Genomic DNA, 16,283 nt, shown 5'->3' with positions numbered 1-16,283 from the left:
GTCCGTAAATCTGAGTTTGGTTTGGTCCAAGTATTTTCTGCAGGTGAGTCCATTTGCAAGTTTGACCACAAAGACCCGACTCCCTTCTTTGGCCAAAACAGTGCCAGCAATCCACTTGGGACCTTGTCCATAATTCAACACAAATACAGGATCATTTACTTCAATTTCGCGTGACACATTTGCGCGATCATGATATGTATTCTGTTGAAGCCGCCTGCTCTCTACCTGTTCATGTAGATCAGGGTGGACTAACGAGAGCCTTGTCTTAAGTGCCCTTTTCATGAGCAGTTCAACGGGAGGGACCCCGGTGAGCGAGTGAGGCCTTATGCGGTAACTAAGCAGGACTCGCGATAAGCGAGTCTGCAGTGAACCTTCAGTTACTCTTTTCAAGCTCTGCTTGATTGTTTAAACTGCTCGTTCTGCCTAACCATTGGACGCTGGCTGAATTAGGGCAGATGTGACATGTTTGACCCCATTGTGAGTCATGAATTCCTTGAATTCGGCACTGGTAAAGCACGGCCCATTGTCACTCACAAGGACATCAGGTAGCCCGTAGGCTTTCAATGGTGGCAGCAGACGTGCTTGCAGACATTATCACACATTCAATCCACTTGGAATACGCATCGACAACCACTAAAAATATTTTTCCCAAGAATGGGCCTGCATGGTCGACATGAACCCTAGACCACGGTTTGGTGGGCCAAGAACATAAACTTAGTGGCGCCTCCCTGGGTGCATTGCTTAACTGGGAACATGTGTTACATTTGTGCACGCAGGACTCTAAGTCTGCATCGATACCGGGCCACCACACGTGGGATCTGGCTATCGCTTTCATCATTACAATGCCTGTGTGGGTACTGTGGAGATAACTAATGAAAGTGTCCCTGCCCGTTTTTGGCACAACTACCCGATTACCCCATAGGAGGCAGTCTGCCTGTATAGACATTTCATCCTTGCACCGCTGGTAGAGCTTTATTTCTTCCTGCATCTCTAACGGGACACTAGATCAACTCCCATGGAGCACACAGTTTTTTTTACTAAGGACAGTTAGGGGTCCTGGTTCATCCAGATTCTAATCTGTTGGGCGGTAACAGGTGATTGCTCACTCTCGAATGCTTCCATACCATAATTAAATTTGCAGGCTGCGCCATCTCCACCCCGGTGGTGGGCAATGGCAGCCTACTGAGAGCATTGGCACAGTTTTCTGTGCCTGGCCTGTTGCGGATGGCGTAGTTGTATGCGGACAATGTAAGCGCCCATCTCTGGATTCGGGCCGATGCATTTGTATTTATCCCCTTATTTTCAGAAAAGAGGGATATAAGCGGCTTATGGTTGGTTTCAATTCAGATTTGAGCCCGAACAGATATTGATGCATTTTCTTTACCCCGCAAACACATGCTAACGCTTCTTTTTCGATCATGCTGTAGGCCCTCCCTGCCTTAGACAGACTTCTGGATGCATAAGCAACCGGTTGTAATTTCCCAAATACATTAGCTTGTTGCAATACACACCTGACCCCATACGACGACACATCACATGCTAATACCAAATATTTACATGGATCGTTACAACACAAGCAATTTGTTTGAACATAACAGCTTCCTAGCTTTCCCAAAGGCATTTTCTTGGCTTTTACCCCATACCCATTCATCTCCTTTACGCAGTAAAAATTGCAGGGGTTCTAACAATGTGCTAAGACCCGGTAAGAAGTTGCCAAAATAGTTCAGGAGTCCTAGAAACGACCGAAGCTCCATCACGTTCTGTGGTCCTTGTGCGTTTTGATTGCCTCTGTCTTCGAATCGGTGGGCCTGATGCCGTCCGCTCTGATTATTCTCCTCAGGAACTCCACTTCAGGCACCAGGAAAACGCATTTTGAGCATTTTAGCCTGAGCCCCACATGATTAAGTCGACTAAGAACCTCCTCCAGGTTCTGCAGATGCTCAACGGCATCCTGACCTGTAACCAAGAAGTCGTCCTGGAAGACCATGGTGTGTGGGAACAACTTCAGCAAGCTTTCCATGTTCCTCTGGAATATCGCCGCGGCCAATCGAATCCCAAACAGGCATCTGTTGTAAATGAAAAGACTTTGTGCGTGTTGATGCAGGTGAGGCCTTTAGAAGATTCCTCCAGCACTTGCGTCATGTAGGCCGAGGTCAATTCCAGCTTCGTGAAGAGTTTCCCTCCTGCCAGCGCCGCAAATAGGTCGTCTGCCTTTGGTAGTGGGTATTGATCCTGCAGTGAGAAACGATTGATAGTTACTTTGTAATCACCACAGATTCTGACAGTGCCGTCTCCCTTGAGGACTGGAACAATTGGACTGGCCCACTCATTGAATTCGATCAGCAAAATGATGCCCTCTCATTGCAGCCTGTCCAGCTCGATCTCCACCCTCTCTCTCATCATGTAAGGTACCGCTCTCGCCTTGTGATGGATGGGTTGCGTACCCCGGAATGAAAAGGATCTGCCCTTTTACTCCTTGGAACTTCCCGATACTAGGTTCGAACAGCGAGGGACCTGGGCACATGAGGTGTCGTCGACGGACGAAAGCGCTCGGATGTCATCCCAGTTCCAGCATATCTTTCCCAGCCAGCTCCTGCCGAACAATGTGGGGCCATTGCCTGGTACCACCCAGAGTGGTAAATCGTGCACCGCTTCATCGTAGGAGACCTTCACAGTAGCTCTGCCAATTACAGGAATCAGTTCCTTTGTGTATGTTCTAATTTTGTTATGAATGGGAGTCAGGACTGGCCTTGAAGCCTTGTTGCACCACAACTTATCGAAGTCTGTTTACTCATTATGGACTGGCTTGCGCCCGTGTACAACTTGGACACTGGGAGTCCATTTAATTCAACCTTCAGCATTATTGGGGGACACTTTATGGTAAATGTGTGCACCCCATATATCTCTGCCTCCTCGGTCTGAGGCTCTGGTTCGTCATGATCCACCGTGGATCTGTCCTCCTCTGCAACATGGTGGTTTGCAGGATTAGCAGGGTTTGCAGCTCGCCTGCATATACGTTGGAGGTGTCCCATTGTTCCACAGCCTTTGCAAACGTCTCCTTTGAAGCGGCATGAATGGAATCGATGATCATCCCCGCTGCGCCAACAAGGTGTTAATTGCCTTGTATTCACCATCCTTGATGGCGGACTCTGAGTCATCTGCGGACATGCAGCTACAGGCGTGTAAGTCCTGACATGTACATTTTGATTCAAAAACGTTACTTTGTTCACAGTATTTGCAGCAGCACTAGTGTGCTGGGAAATTTGTTTGGTATTGTCACTGGTGGAGATGAATGCCTGGGCTATCACTATGGCTTTACTCAGGTTTGGGGTCTTGATATCACTTCATGGCTAATGCCAAGTACAAAGAAGTCCCTGAGCATATGCTCCAAGTGTCCTTCAAATTCGCAATGTCTTGAAAGGTGCCTTAGCTCGGCAACGTAGCTCGCCACTTCCTTCAGACCTCTTGTATGTGTAGAACCGATATCTCACCATCAAAATGCTTTCCTTCGGGTTTAGATGCTCCTGGACCAGAGTGCACAACTCATCGTATGACTTGTCTGTGGGTTTTACTGGAGTGAGCAGGTTTTTCATGAGGCCATACGTTAGTACCCCGCAAACGGTGAGGAGGATTTCCCTTAATTTGGCAGCGTTCCCTTCTCCTTCCAGCTCATGGGCCACGAAGTATCAGTCAAGTCGCTACACGAAGGTTTCCTAATCATCTTCCTCCGAAAATTTCTCCAGGATGCCCACAATTCTCTGCATCGTTGCATTGGGGTTCGTCATCTGTATCTCGTTGCCAGTTGTTGTATCTTGGATAAAGAGTCAGACTAGATACTCAAGCTGGATACTAAGTGTGACCGTAGTCCTTTATTACAGATCTCAGAGTGCCTCTCCAGCCTGTGAGGCCTCCTTATATGCAGGTGCTCCCAAGGTACTCCAGGAGATAAGCTCTCTGGTGGTTATTGTCATGTATTCAACTATCATTGTAACCCATGTATAAGCTGACCTAAGTTGTACACCTTGAGAATATTGACCACAAGGGGCGAACTTGTGGGAGACACTCCTAACCTGGACTTTCAGGTATAAAAGGGGAAGCTCCACCCACCTTCATCACTTGAGGTCTTGGTAATAAAGGTAACTGGTCAGAGTGACCTTCTCTCAAGTATGGGCCTCATGTGCATTTATACTGTATAGTAAGGACATATCATTGGCGATGAGAAACTGGGATTTAAACCATGCGAGCATGGCCAATAGCAGCACAGAAGAGAGGTACTGTATTGGTGATGATTGGAATGACTTTATTGAGAGACTACAGCAAAGTTTTGTCACTAAGGAATGGTTGGGACAGGATTCGGCCGACAAACACAGGGCTCATCTCCTGACGGTTTGTGGATCCAGAACCTATTCCCTGATGAAGGACCTTCTAGCGCCAGAGAAGCCGGTGGACAAGACGGTTGAAGAGCTCAGTAAGTAGATCGGGTAACACATTAAACCGGCGAGCAGCATGCACATGGCGAGACACCGGTCTTACACGCACCGGCGGCGAGAAGGTCAAACCGTTCCAGACTTCGAGGCAGATCTCCGGCGACTGGCGAGCCAATGTAAGTTCCCAGATGCATGCAGAGCGGAGATGCTGTGAGACTTTTTTATTGAGGGCATCGGGTATGCTGGGGTTTTCAGGAAACAGATTGAGACCAAAGACTTGACCTTGGAAGCGGAGGCTCTGATAGCCCAGACATTTATCTCAGAGGAGGAAGAGACCAGAATGATGTATGACAAAAATCTTGGCTCAAATGCGGCAAACGACCAGGGAGTCAACATTGTTAATGCGGCACACAGTTCTCTAGGCAGACAAGGGCAATCGGACATGGCCCAGCATGTAGTCGAACCCAAATGGGGAATTCAACAGAGACAATGGCTAGCTGAACGGCGATTCATGCCATCGCAATGGACAATGGGGCCAGAAATGGGGCCATCAATACCTGTTAATGGTGCGCTTAAGGACAGTTACAGAGACAGTCAGAGACGATCGACTGGTAATGGACCTTTAGTTTCCAACAATGGGGCCTCCAGCTCATGCTGGAGATGTGGAGGCAAACACACAGCCAGAGCTTGCAGGTATCAGCAATATACCTGCAGAAACTGCAACGTCAGCGATCACTTGGCGCATGTGTGCAGGAAACCTGCAGCCAGGTTGGTGTCCGAGAAGGACGGGCCCGATGTAAGCCCTACGAGGCCAAATGAATACTGGGGGAAATCGCTGGAAGCTGAAGTTCAGCGAGTTCATGTGGAGCACATATACAGTTCATATACCAGGACGCCACCGATAATGATGAAAGTGCTCCTCAATGGCATCCCAGTATTAATGGAGCTAGACACGGGGGCCAGCCAGTCCCTGATGAGTATCAAACAGTTCGAAAGGTTGTGGGTGTCCAAGGCCAGGAGGCCAAAATTATTGCTGATTGACGCACAGCTACGGACATATACAAAGGAGATCATTCCGGTGCTAGGCAGCACCACGGCAGTCGTGACCCACAAAGATTCGGAGAACAGGTTGCCACTCTGGATTGTCCCGGGGGATGGTCCCGCACTACTCGGGAGGAGTTGGCTTGCTGTTGTGGAACGGAAATGGGACGATGTCAATGCAATTTCTTCTGTGGAGCAAGTATCATGCTCACAGGTCCTGGACAAATTTGACTCATTATTTCAACCCGGCATCGGCACTTTCATGGGGGCCAAGGTAGTGATTCACATAAGCCCGGACGCCAGGCCAGTACACCACAAGGCCAAAGCGGGGCCTTACATGATGAGGGAAAAGAATACGAATTGGACCGCCTGCTGAGGGAAGGCATCATCTCGCCAGTCGAATTCAGTGACTGGGCAAACCCGATCGTGCCGGGGCTCAACGCGGATGGGTCGGTCAGGATATGTGGTGATTAGAAGGCCACCATCAATCGGGTGTCACTCCAAGACCAGTACCCACTACTGAGAGTGGAAGACCTCTTTGCGATGTTATCCGGTGGCAAACTTTTTTCAAAATTGTACCTGACCTCAGCTTACATGACCCAGGAGCTGGCGAGTGAGTTGAAGAAGCTGACCACCATCACGACACACAAGGGGTTGTTTGAGTATAACAGATGTCCGTTCTGGATTCGTTCGGCCGCCGTGATCTTTCAGCAAAATATGGAAAGCCTCCTCAAGTCGATTCCAAGGACGGTGGTTTTTCAAGACGACATTCTCATCACGGGTCGTGATACTGAAGAACACCTCCACAACCTGGAGGAGATGCTACGCAGACTGGACCGGTAGGGCTGCGACTGAAAAAGGCGAAGTGCGTCTTCTTAGCTGCAGAGATAGAATTCCTGGGGAGGAGGGTAGCAGCAGACGGGATCAGACCCACTGCATCCAAAATGGAAGCGATCCAGAGAGCACCCGGACCCCGTAACAAGACAGAGCTGCGTTCGTTCCTGGGGCTCCTGAACTATTTTGGTAACTTTCTTCCCAAATTGAGCACGCTGTTAGAGCCGCTACACATGCTCCTACGCAAAGGTTGCGATTGGGTCTGGGGGGACAGCCAGGAAAAGACTTTTGATAGAGCAGGCAATTTGTTATGCCCCAACAAACTGTTAACGTTATATGACCCATGTAAGAAACTTGTCCTATGGGGTCAGGTGTGTATTGTAGCATGTGAATGCCAATGGTCAGTTATAGCCGGTAGCTTATGCCTCCAGAAGTCTGTCCCAGGCAGAAAGGAGCTACGGGATGGTAGAAAAGGATGCGCTAGCATTTGTATATGCAGTAAAAAAAATGCACCAGTACCTGTTTGGCAGGAAATTTGAGCTGGAGACAGATCACAAAACCCTAACGTCCCTTTTGGCCGACAACAAGGCCATAAATGCGAATGCATCAGCCCGCATACGCAGGTGGGCACTCACGTTAGGCACCTATGACTACACAATTCGGCACAGACCGGGCACTGAAAACTGCATCAATGCACTCAGCAGGCTCCCACTAGCCACCACTGAGGGGGCAACTGAGCATGATGTTGAGATGGTCATGGCTGTTGAAACTTTCAAAAGCGAAGGCTCACCTGTGACAGCCCGTCAAATTAAAGTCTGGACAAATAAAGACCCGCTACTGACTTTAGTTAAGAAATGTGTCCTGAATGGGGACTGGGCAGCCACGTACGGGGCATGCCCTGAGGAATTTAAACTGTTTCATAGGCACAAGGATGAGCTCTCGATTCAGGCCGATTGCCTACTGTGGGGAAACCGAGTAGTCATGCCCCAGATGGGCAGAGAGGTGTTTATCAGAGAACTTCACAATGAGCACCCGGGCATTGTCATGATGAAGGCACAATGAGCACCCAGGCATTGTCATGATGAAGGCAATTGCCAGGTCACACATTTGATGGCCAGGGATAGATGCAGACCTGGAACTTTGTGTTCGCAGGTGCAACACATGTGCTCAGCTGGGCAACGCACCCAGGGAAGCCCCCCCTTAGCCACTGATCCTGGCCCACCAAGCCATGGTCACGCATCCATGTGGACTACACAGGTCCTTTCATGGGAAAAATGTTTTTGGTTGTAGTAGACACCTACTCCAAATGGATTGAGTGTGCCATTTTAAATTCAAGCACATCCTCTGCCACGGTAGAAAGTCTACGGGCAATGTTAGCCACCCATGATCTACTGGATGTCTTGGTCGGCGACAATGGCCCATGCTTCACAAGCACTGAATTCCAGGACTTCATGACAGGCAATGGAATCAACCATGTCAGAACGGCACCGTTCAAGCCGGCCTCAAATGGCCAGGTGGAACGAGCAGTGCAGATAATCAAACAGGGGATGCTCAGAATCCAAGGGGGATCCCTACAAAACCGCTTATCATGCCTCCTGTTGGCCAACAGATCCCGACCACACTCGCTCACAGGGGTTCCACCCTCAGAGCTGCTAATTAAAAGGATGCTCAAAACCAGGTTATCCCTTATACATCCCACTATGAAAGAAATTGTTGAGAGCAGGCATCAGTCACAATGTGACTACCATGACAGGAATGCGAGGGCGCGATGTACCCTGTTTTTGTCCTTAATTACACTGTAGGGCCCAAATGGCTTGCAGACACTGTGATTGCCAAAGAGGGGAATAGGGTTTTGGTAGTTAAACTTAACAATGGACAAATCTGCCGCAAACACGTGGATCAAACTAAAAGGAGGTTCAGCAACACCATAGAAGAAGCAGAGGAAGAACACAATGTAGAATTTACTCCACCACAGGTGACCGAACAACGGAACCAAGGGAGGAGAGCCCAGTCACTGTGGGCAGTCCAGACAGGCCTGAGGCACCGCAAACAGCAGACACTCAGGCCTATGCCCAACAACCGGAGCCCCAACTCAGGCGCTCTACAAGGGAGCGTAAATCACCAGAGAGACTCAACCTGTGATCCCAATAAGACTTTGGGGGGAGGTGATGTCATGTATTCAACTATCATTGTAACCCATGTAAAAGCTGACCTAAGTTGTACACCTTGAGAACATTGACCACAAGGGGGTGAACTTGTGGGAGACACTCCGAACCTGGACTTTCAGGTATAAAAGGGGAAGCTCCAATCATCTTCATCATTTGAGGTTTTGGTAATAAAGGTAACTGATCACAGAGTGACCTTCTCTCAAGTGTGGGCCTTGTGTGCATTTATACTGTATAGTAAGGACATATCAGTTATCACATGGTAATTACAGGTTTACATACATAACAATGACATTCTTACTTTTTACATTCATCTTAATGTAAAGGGAAGCCCATAAGATAGAGATAGAGCAGTGCATTGATTAATGAGGCCTCCAACCTCTACCCTCACACCCCTATGTGGAGAAAGCTTTTGAAACTCCTGGTAACCGTCTTTGTGACTTACTTATCAAACAAAGTTAGAGATGGGGAATCTGGAGGGCAGGTGCAAGCAGCAGCTTTATGACATTCTGCTTGTCTTCCTCTGATGCTATAGTATGATAGGACATCTGCCAGCAAACTAGATCATGAAATGCTCATATACCTGCTTCTACTGAAAGTCACCTTTGAACTCTGCTCCTTAATAACCCATTCTCACCTTTCTTTTCTTTCTTGTCTAGATGTAACACAGCAAGAAGAGGTAGGATGACGATATCCCCAGCCTTACTTCTTCTGGCCCTGCCAGCACTTCATTGAACTCATTGTCATTCGCCCTCTTATCATTCACCCTCTCCCTACAAAACAGCAGCCTGGAGAGATCCACCCAAGGGGCATTAGAGAATGATCCAGAGGGCGATATCCAGAGGAGCAGGGTGTGGAGGATAATATGACGGTACAGAAGATCTGGAGACGCACGCTTGGCCACATGCTCCTCAGATATTCCCACTTCCACCTTTCTCTGCAAAAACTTGTGTAAAATATTTAATTGGTATCTGTACCATTCTCTCACTGCCAATTAGCAAATGCCACCTTTATTGCACCTTTGTAACACTTCCCATCTTTAACGAATCTTTTACTTCTTATGAAAGCACTAGTTATTTCCCTTTATGTTGACCATCAGTCTTTTATAGTCTCTCATAGTCTTCCTAGTTGCAAATCTAGCAGACTGGGAGAGTTATGAAAAGCAACAAAGGGATACAAAGAAAATAATAAGTGCTGCCAAAAGGGAGCATGGGAAAAAATTTTAGAAGGAATATCAACGCTAATAGTGCAATCTTTCCAAAATAACAATGTTGAGAAAGTGAATGGTAAAGGAGAATGTGGTCCCATTAAAGACAGATGCAGGTGAGACTGTAATGGAAAATTTGTAAATGGCAGACTTGTTAAATGAATACTTTGCTGCCTATTTTCACCCAAATTGGGCGCCATGTTTTTGGCGTGCAACGTTTTTTTGGCGTGAAATCCTCTTTTTGCAACTTTGGCAAAGGTTTGTGCGTTGGCACACGCTGTCAGCGCCAGTTTTATTTTTTTGGCACCCGGTGATGTCATAACTGGATCGGGCGCTGTTTTTGGCCGTTTTTTCACAGGGAAGTGATTTTCCACGTGTGCGATTTTTTGGAGCGTGGCGCACAGTGGCCAAAAGCACCGCAAAAACACCTTCTGTTAACTTAAGGAAATCAACGTGGCACACAAGATGACATTGATGCAAGTCAAAAGAAGAAAAATTAAAATACAAATTCATGATTACTTATTCACAGGGTGCTCTGAAATTGGAGCACGGGAAGAAGATTTTTCAGCGGGAACTATTTCATGGATTTTCATCTTTTGGCTCCCCCTCTGTAACCCTGGCTAGAAAGGACTGGTCCCCCCCTCTCCCGGCCCCCGCTGTAACCCCGGGCCGACTGGCATCCCCGCTCCCGGTCCTGCTGCAACGCCAGGCTGTGGAACTTTAACTTGCAGGGGGAGTGGTAGCTGGGGGGGGGGGGGGGGGTGGCATTCAGCCCGGGATTACAGCGAGGGGAGTAGTCCTTTCTGGCTGGGGTTACAGCGGGGGAGCAGGCTTCAGCTTGCTTCAGCTGTCAGTGTGTCTCTGGTTGCCCTGGCAACCTCAGCTTTTTGCACATGGCAAGAGTTTTTGGCGCACACTTGAAGCTCCGCCCCCAGAATTAACTTCAGGCAATTAAATTAATAAAATAAAATATTACTTTAGGGAAAGTTGTGTTTTTTTGGCGCAATCGGGCGGAAAAAAATGGTGAGTTATTGTACATGGGCGTCAAAAACCGGGAAAGTGGAAAATAGGGGCCAAAGTATCTGTTTTCACAGTAGAGGAAGAGAACAAAATACCAGCGGTATAAGAGCACCTAAAAATAAGTCAAGGAGAGGAACATAATGGATTTAATATCAGTAAAGAAATGGTAATGGAGAAAACAATGAAACTTCAGATTGACAAATCTCTAACACCTGATGGTTTCCACCAATATTAAAAGAAACAGGTCATGAAATTGCAGATACATTAGTCATAATTTTCCAAAGCGCTCTCAATTTGGGAATTGTTGATTTGGTTTAGAAAATCACAATTGTCACTCCATTATTTAAGAGGGGAGGGAGAAGCTGAGAAATTACAGACATTTGAGTTTAACGTCAACTGTGGGGAAGTTACTGAAATCTATCATGAAGGACAAAGTGACTGAGCATTGAAAATGTATGAACTTATCAAAGAGAGTCAGCAGGATTCGTGAAGTGTAATTCTTGTCTGACTATTCTAGATGAATTTTTTGGGAGGTCACTAACGTGGTGGACATGGGATTGTCTCTGGCTGTTGTCCATATAGTTTTTTTTATTAATTCGCGGGATGTGGGTGTTGCTGGCAAGGCCAGCATTTATACCCCATTCACAATTGCCCATGAGAAGGTGGTGGTGAGCCGCCTTCTTGAACCGCTGCTGTCTGTGTGGTGAAGGTACTCCTGTTAGGTAGTGCTGTTAGGGAGGGAGTTCCTGGATTTTGACCCAGCAACAATGAAAGAACGGCAATATATTTCCAAGTCAAGATGGTGTGTGACTTGGAGTGGAACTTGGAGGTAGTGCTGTTCTCATGCACCTGCTGCTCTTGTCCTTCTAGGTGGTAGAGGTCACGAGTTTGGGAGGTGCTGTCGAAGAAGCCTTGGGTAAGTTGCTGCAATGCCAGTGGTGGAGTGACTAACTGTTTAAGGTGATATGTTGCCATTGCCGTGGGCTATTTCTTGAGTGTTGTGGAGCTGCACTCATCCAAGAAAGTAGAGAGTACTCCATCACACTCCTGACTTGTGCCATGTAGATGGTGGAAAGGCTTTGGCAACTCAGGAGATGAGTTACTCGCCGCAGATTACCCAGCATCTGGCATGCTCATAGAGCCACAGTATTTATTTAGTCTGAACTCTTCATCCGATCGTCGACCCAAAATGTTAACTCTGTTTTTCTCTCCACAGATGCTACCTGACCCACTGAGATTTCCAGCATGCTCTGTTTTTATTTCAGATTCCAGCATCTGCAGTATTTTGCTTTTGCACAGTATTTATGTATTTGGTCCAGTTAAGTGTCTGGTTAATGGTGACTAGGATGTTGATGGTGGGGGTTTTGATGATGGTAGTGCCATTGAATGTCAACGATAGGTGGTTAAACTTTATCTTCTTTGTGATAGTCATTTTCTGACACTGGTGTGGTGTGAATGTCACTTGCCACTTAAAACCCAAACCTGAATGTTGTCCAGGTCTTACTGCATGCGTGCACGGACTGCTTCATTATCTGAGGAGTTGTGAATGGAACTGAACACTGCAATTATCAATGAACATCCCCACTTCTGACCTCATGATGGAGGAAAGGCCATGAATGAACATAAGAAATATGAACAGGAGTAGGCCATACGACCCCTCGAGCCTGTTCCGCCATTCAATAAGATCATAGCTGATCTGATCATGGATTCAGCTCCACTTTCCTGCCCACTCCCCATAAACCCTTATCCCCTTATCGCTCAAGAAACTGTCTATTTCTGTCTTAAATTTATTCAATGTCGCAGCTTCCACAGCTCTCCAAGGCAGCAAATTCCATAGATTTAAAACCCTCTGAGAGAAGAAATTCCTCCTCATCTCTGTTTTAAATGGACGGCCCCTTATTTTAAGATCATGCCCTCTAGTTCTAGTATCCCCCATCAGTGGAAACATCCTCTCTGCATCCATCTTGTTAAGCCTGCTCATAACCTTATATGTTTCGATAAGATCACCTCTCATTCTTTTGAATTCCAATGAGTAGAGGCCCAAGCTACTCAACCTTTCCTCATAAGTCAATCCCCTCATCCCCGGAATCAACCTAGTGAACCAAAGCAAGTATATTCTTTTGTAAATATGGAAACCAAAACTGCACGCAGTATTCCAGGTGTGGCCTCACCAATACCTTATATAGCTGTAGCAAGACATCCCTGCTTTTATACTCCATCCCCTTTGCAATAAAGGCCAAGATCCCATTGGCCTTCCTGATCACTTGCTGTACCTGTATGCTATCCTTTTGTGTTTCATGCACAAGTACCCCCAGGTCCCGCTGTACTGCAGCACTTTGCAATCTTTCTTTATTTAAATAATAACTTGCTCTTTGATTTTTTTCTGCCAAAGTGCATGACCTCACAACTTTCCTTATACTCCATCTGCCAAATTTTTGCCCACTCACTTAGCCTGTCTATGTCCTTTTGCAGATTTTTTGTGTCCTCCTCACACGTTGCTTTTCCTCCCATCTTTGTATCATCAGAAAACTTGGCTAAGTTACACTCAGTCCTTTCTTCCAAGTTGTTAATATAGATTGTAAATAGTTGTGGACCCAGCACTGATCCCTGCGGCACACCACTAGTTACTGGTTGCCAAACAGAGAATGAACCATTTATCCCGACTCTCTGTTTTGTGTTAATTAGCCAATCCTCTATCCATGCTAATATATTAACCCCAACCCCGTGAACTTTTATCCTGTGCAGTAACCTTTTATGTGGCACCTTGTCAAATGCCTTCTGGAAGTCCAAATAATCCACTTCCACTGGTTTCCCTTTATCCACCTTGTTCGTTACATCCTCAAAGAACTCCAGCAAATTTGTCAAACATGACTTCCCCTTCATAAATCCATGCTGACACTGCCTGACCGAATTTTGCTTATCCAAATGTCCTGCTACTGCTTCTTTAATAATGGACTCTAACATTTTCCCAACCACAGATGTTAGGCTAACTGGTCTATAGTTTCCTGCTTTTTGTCTGGCTCCTTTTTTAAATAGGGGTGTTACATTTGCAGTTTTCCAATCTGCTGGGACCTCCCCAGAATCCAGGGAATTTTGGTAAATTTCAACCAATGCATTCACAATTCCTGCCGCATCTTCTCTTAAGAACCTAGGATGCAAGCCATCAGGTCCAGGGGCTTTATCTGCCTTTCGTCCCATTATCTTACTGAGTACCACTTCCTTAGTGATTGTGATTGTGTTAAGTTCCTCCACCCCTATAGCCCCTTGACTGTCCACTGTTGGAATATTGTTAGTGTCCTCTACCCTGAAGACTGATACAAAATATTTGTTTACAGTTTCTGCATCTCCATGTTCCCCAATTCTAGTTCCCCGGTCTCGTCCTCGAAGGGACCAACATTTAATTTAGCCACCCTTTTCCTTTTCATATACCTATAGATAATCTTGCTATCTGTTTTTATATTTTGTGCTTGTTTACTTTCATAGTTTATTTTCCCTTTCGTAATCATTTTTTTAGTCATTCTTTGCTGGCTTTAAAAAGCTTCCCAGTCATCTGCCCTCCCAGTAGTTTTGGCCCCTTTGTATGCCCCTATTTTTAATTGGATACCTTCCTTTATTTCTTTAGTTAGCCACAGATGGCTATCTTTTCTCTTACATCCTTTCCTCCTCCCTGGAATATATTTTTCTTGAGAGTTGTGAAATAGCTCCTTAAATGTACACCACTGTTCATCAACCATCCTACATTTTAATCTATTTTCCCAGTCCACTTTACCCAACTCTGCCCTCATACCTTCATAGTCTCCTTTATTTAAGCTTTGTATGCTGATTAGAGATCCAACTTTCTCACCCTGCATCTGAATTTGAAATTCAGTCATGCTATGATCACTCATTCCGAGGGGATCCTTCACTAGGAGATTGTTTATTAATCTTGTCTCATTACACAGGACCAGATCTAAGATAGCCTGCCCCCTGGTTGGTTCTGTTACATACTGCTCAAGGAACCCATCCCTTATGCACTCTATGAACTCCTCCATAAGGCTACCCTGACCAATTTGATTTGTCCATTCAATATGGAGGTTAAAATCACCCATGATTATTGCTGTCCCCTTTTTTACAGGCCCCCACTATTTACTGGTTTATGCTTCGACCTGTCATGTATCTGACATGATTACTGCTTGTATTATTACAAGGTGTGCTACCAGAGGGCACCGCAGTGGGAGACTTGCAGGTTACCTGTACAGGTGTGCCTGGCCTAGTATAAAAGGCAGGCCACCAGGTGTGATCCGCAGTCTGGAGTTATCAATAAAGGACTAAGGTCACTAGAGTTCAAGTACAACACACTGCCTCGTGGAGTCATTATCAAAGCATCTAACGACATAGCAATTGGTGACGAGATTACGGACTTTCATGCGAAAATGGCTACACTTGGTACGTTGCAGCAGTTCACCGATGGTGATGATTGGGATGCCTTTGTGGAGAGGCTCGACCATTTCTTCACAGCAAACGACCTGGCAGGCGACAATCCGGCCACACTGGCTGATGAGTGCAGAGCCATCCTGCTAACCAGTTGTGGGCCCACTGTTATGGCCACGTCAGGGACTTGCTGGCACCAGCGAAGACAACGACTGAGACATATGAGGAGCTTGTAACGCCGATCCAAGGACAACTCAAGCCCAACGAGAGCATCTCACAGCCAGATACCGGTTTTACACCCACCAATGGCCTGAAGGCCAGGAAATCGCGAAATATGCTGCAGACCTCAGGAGGCTGGCAGCACCGTGTGATTTCGGCGACCACCTTACCGAAGCGCTATGGGATATCTCTGTCATTGGAATCGGCCATGAGGGCCTTCTTCATAAGCTACTGTCTGTGGCTACCACAGTCACACTGCAGAAGACCATCTCCGTGAGCCAGGCATTCATGACCTCGACCTGCAGATCTAGGTAGATGACTCATCCTCTGGACTCAAACCCAGCATATACAAACCTGTGCACAGAGTGTCACCTTTTAGAGGCTGGACTGTAGAACGTGAATCTTCTCAGAGAAGAGAGAACACGTCCCCGAGTCCCTTAACTCAGAGTCCGCTGAGGAGGGCTAACCGAGTAGCTCCATGCTGGCATTGCGGAGGGAATCACAGGGCTCACCACTGCCGCTTTAAAGACTGTGTGAAAAGGTTGCAGGACAAAGGGCCACCTCCAGCGAATGTGTAAAAGAAATATGACTCACTTTGTTGATGAAGAGTCTGCAGATGGCCATGAATCCAGTGCGGATTATGAAACGATAGTCAGAGGCAGCCCAGACCCACGATGAGGTATATGGCATGTTTACCTGTACAACCGAGTGTTCCCCGTTGAGGATGGAAGTTGAGATAAATGGCGTTCCAGTCTTCATGGAAGTGGACATGGGGACGAGCCAGTCAGTAATGAATCAAGAGGCCTTTGAGAGTCTATGGGTCAATCAAACTGAATGACCCAAGTTGGTCCCAGTTCAGGCAAAGCTGCGCACCTACACCAATGAACTTATTCCAGTCGTTGGTAGTGCGGATGTAAAGGTAGTCCATGATGGCGTGGTGCAAAAGTTACCTCTGTGGAT

This window comes from Pristiophorus japonicus, chromosome 13, assembly GCF_044704955.1.
Source record: "Pristiophorus japonicus isolate sPriJap1 chromosome 13, sPriJap1.hap1, whole genome shotgun sequence".
Classification (NCBI taxonomy): Eukaryota; Metazoa; Chordata; class Chondrichthyes; family Pristiophoridae; genus Pristiophorus; species Pristiophorus japonicus.
Note: the sequence above shows the minus strand (reverse complement) of the source record.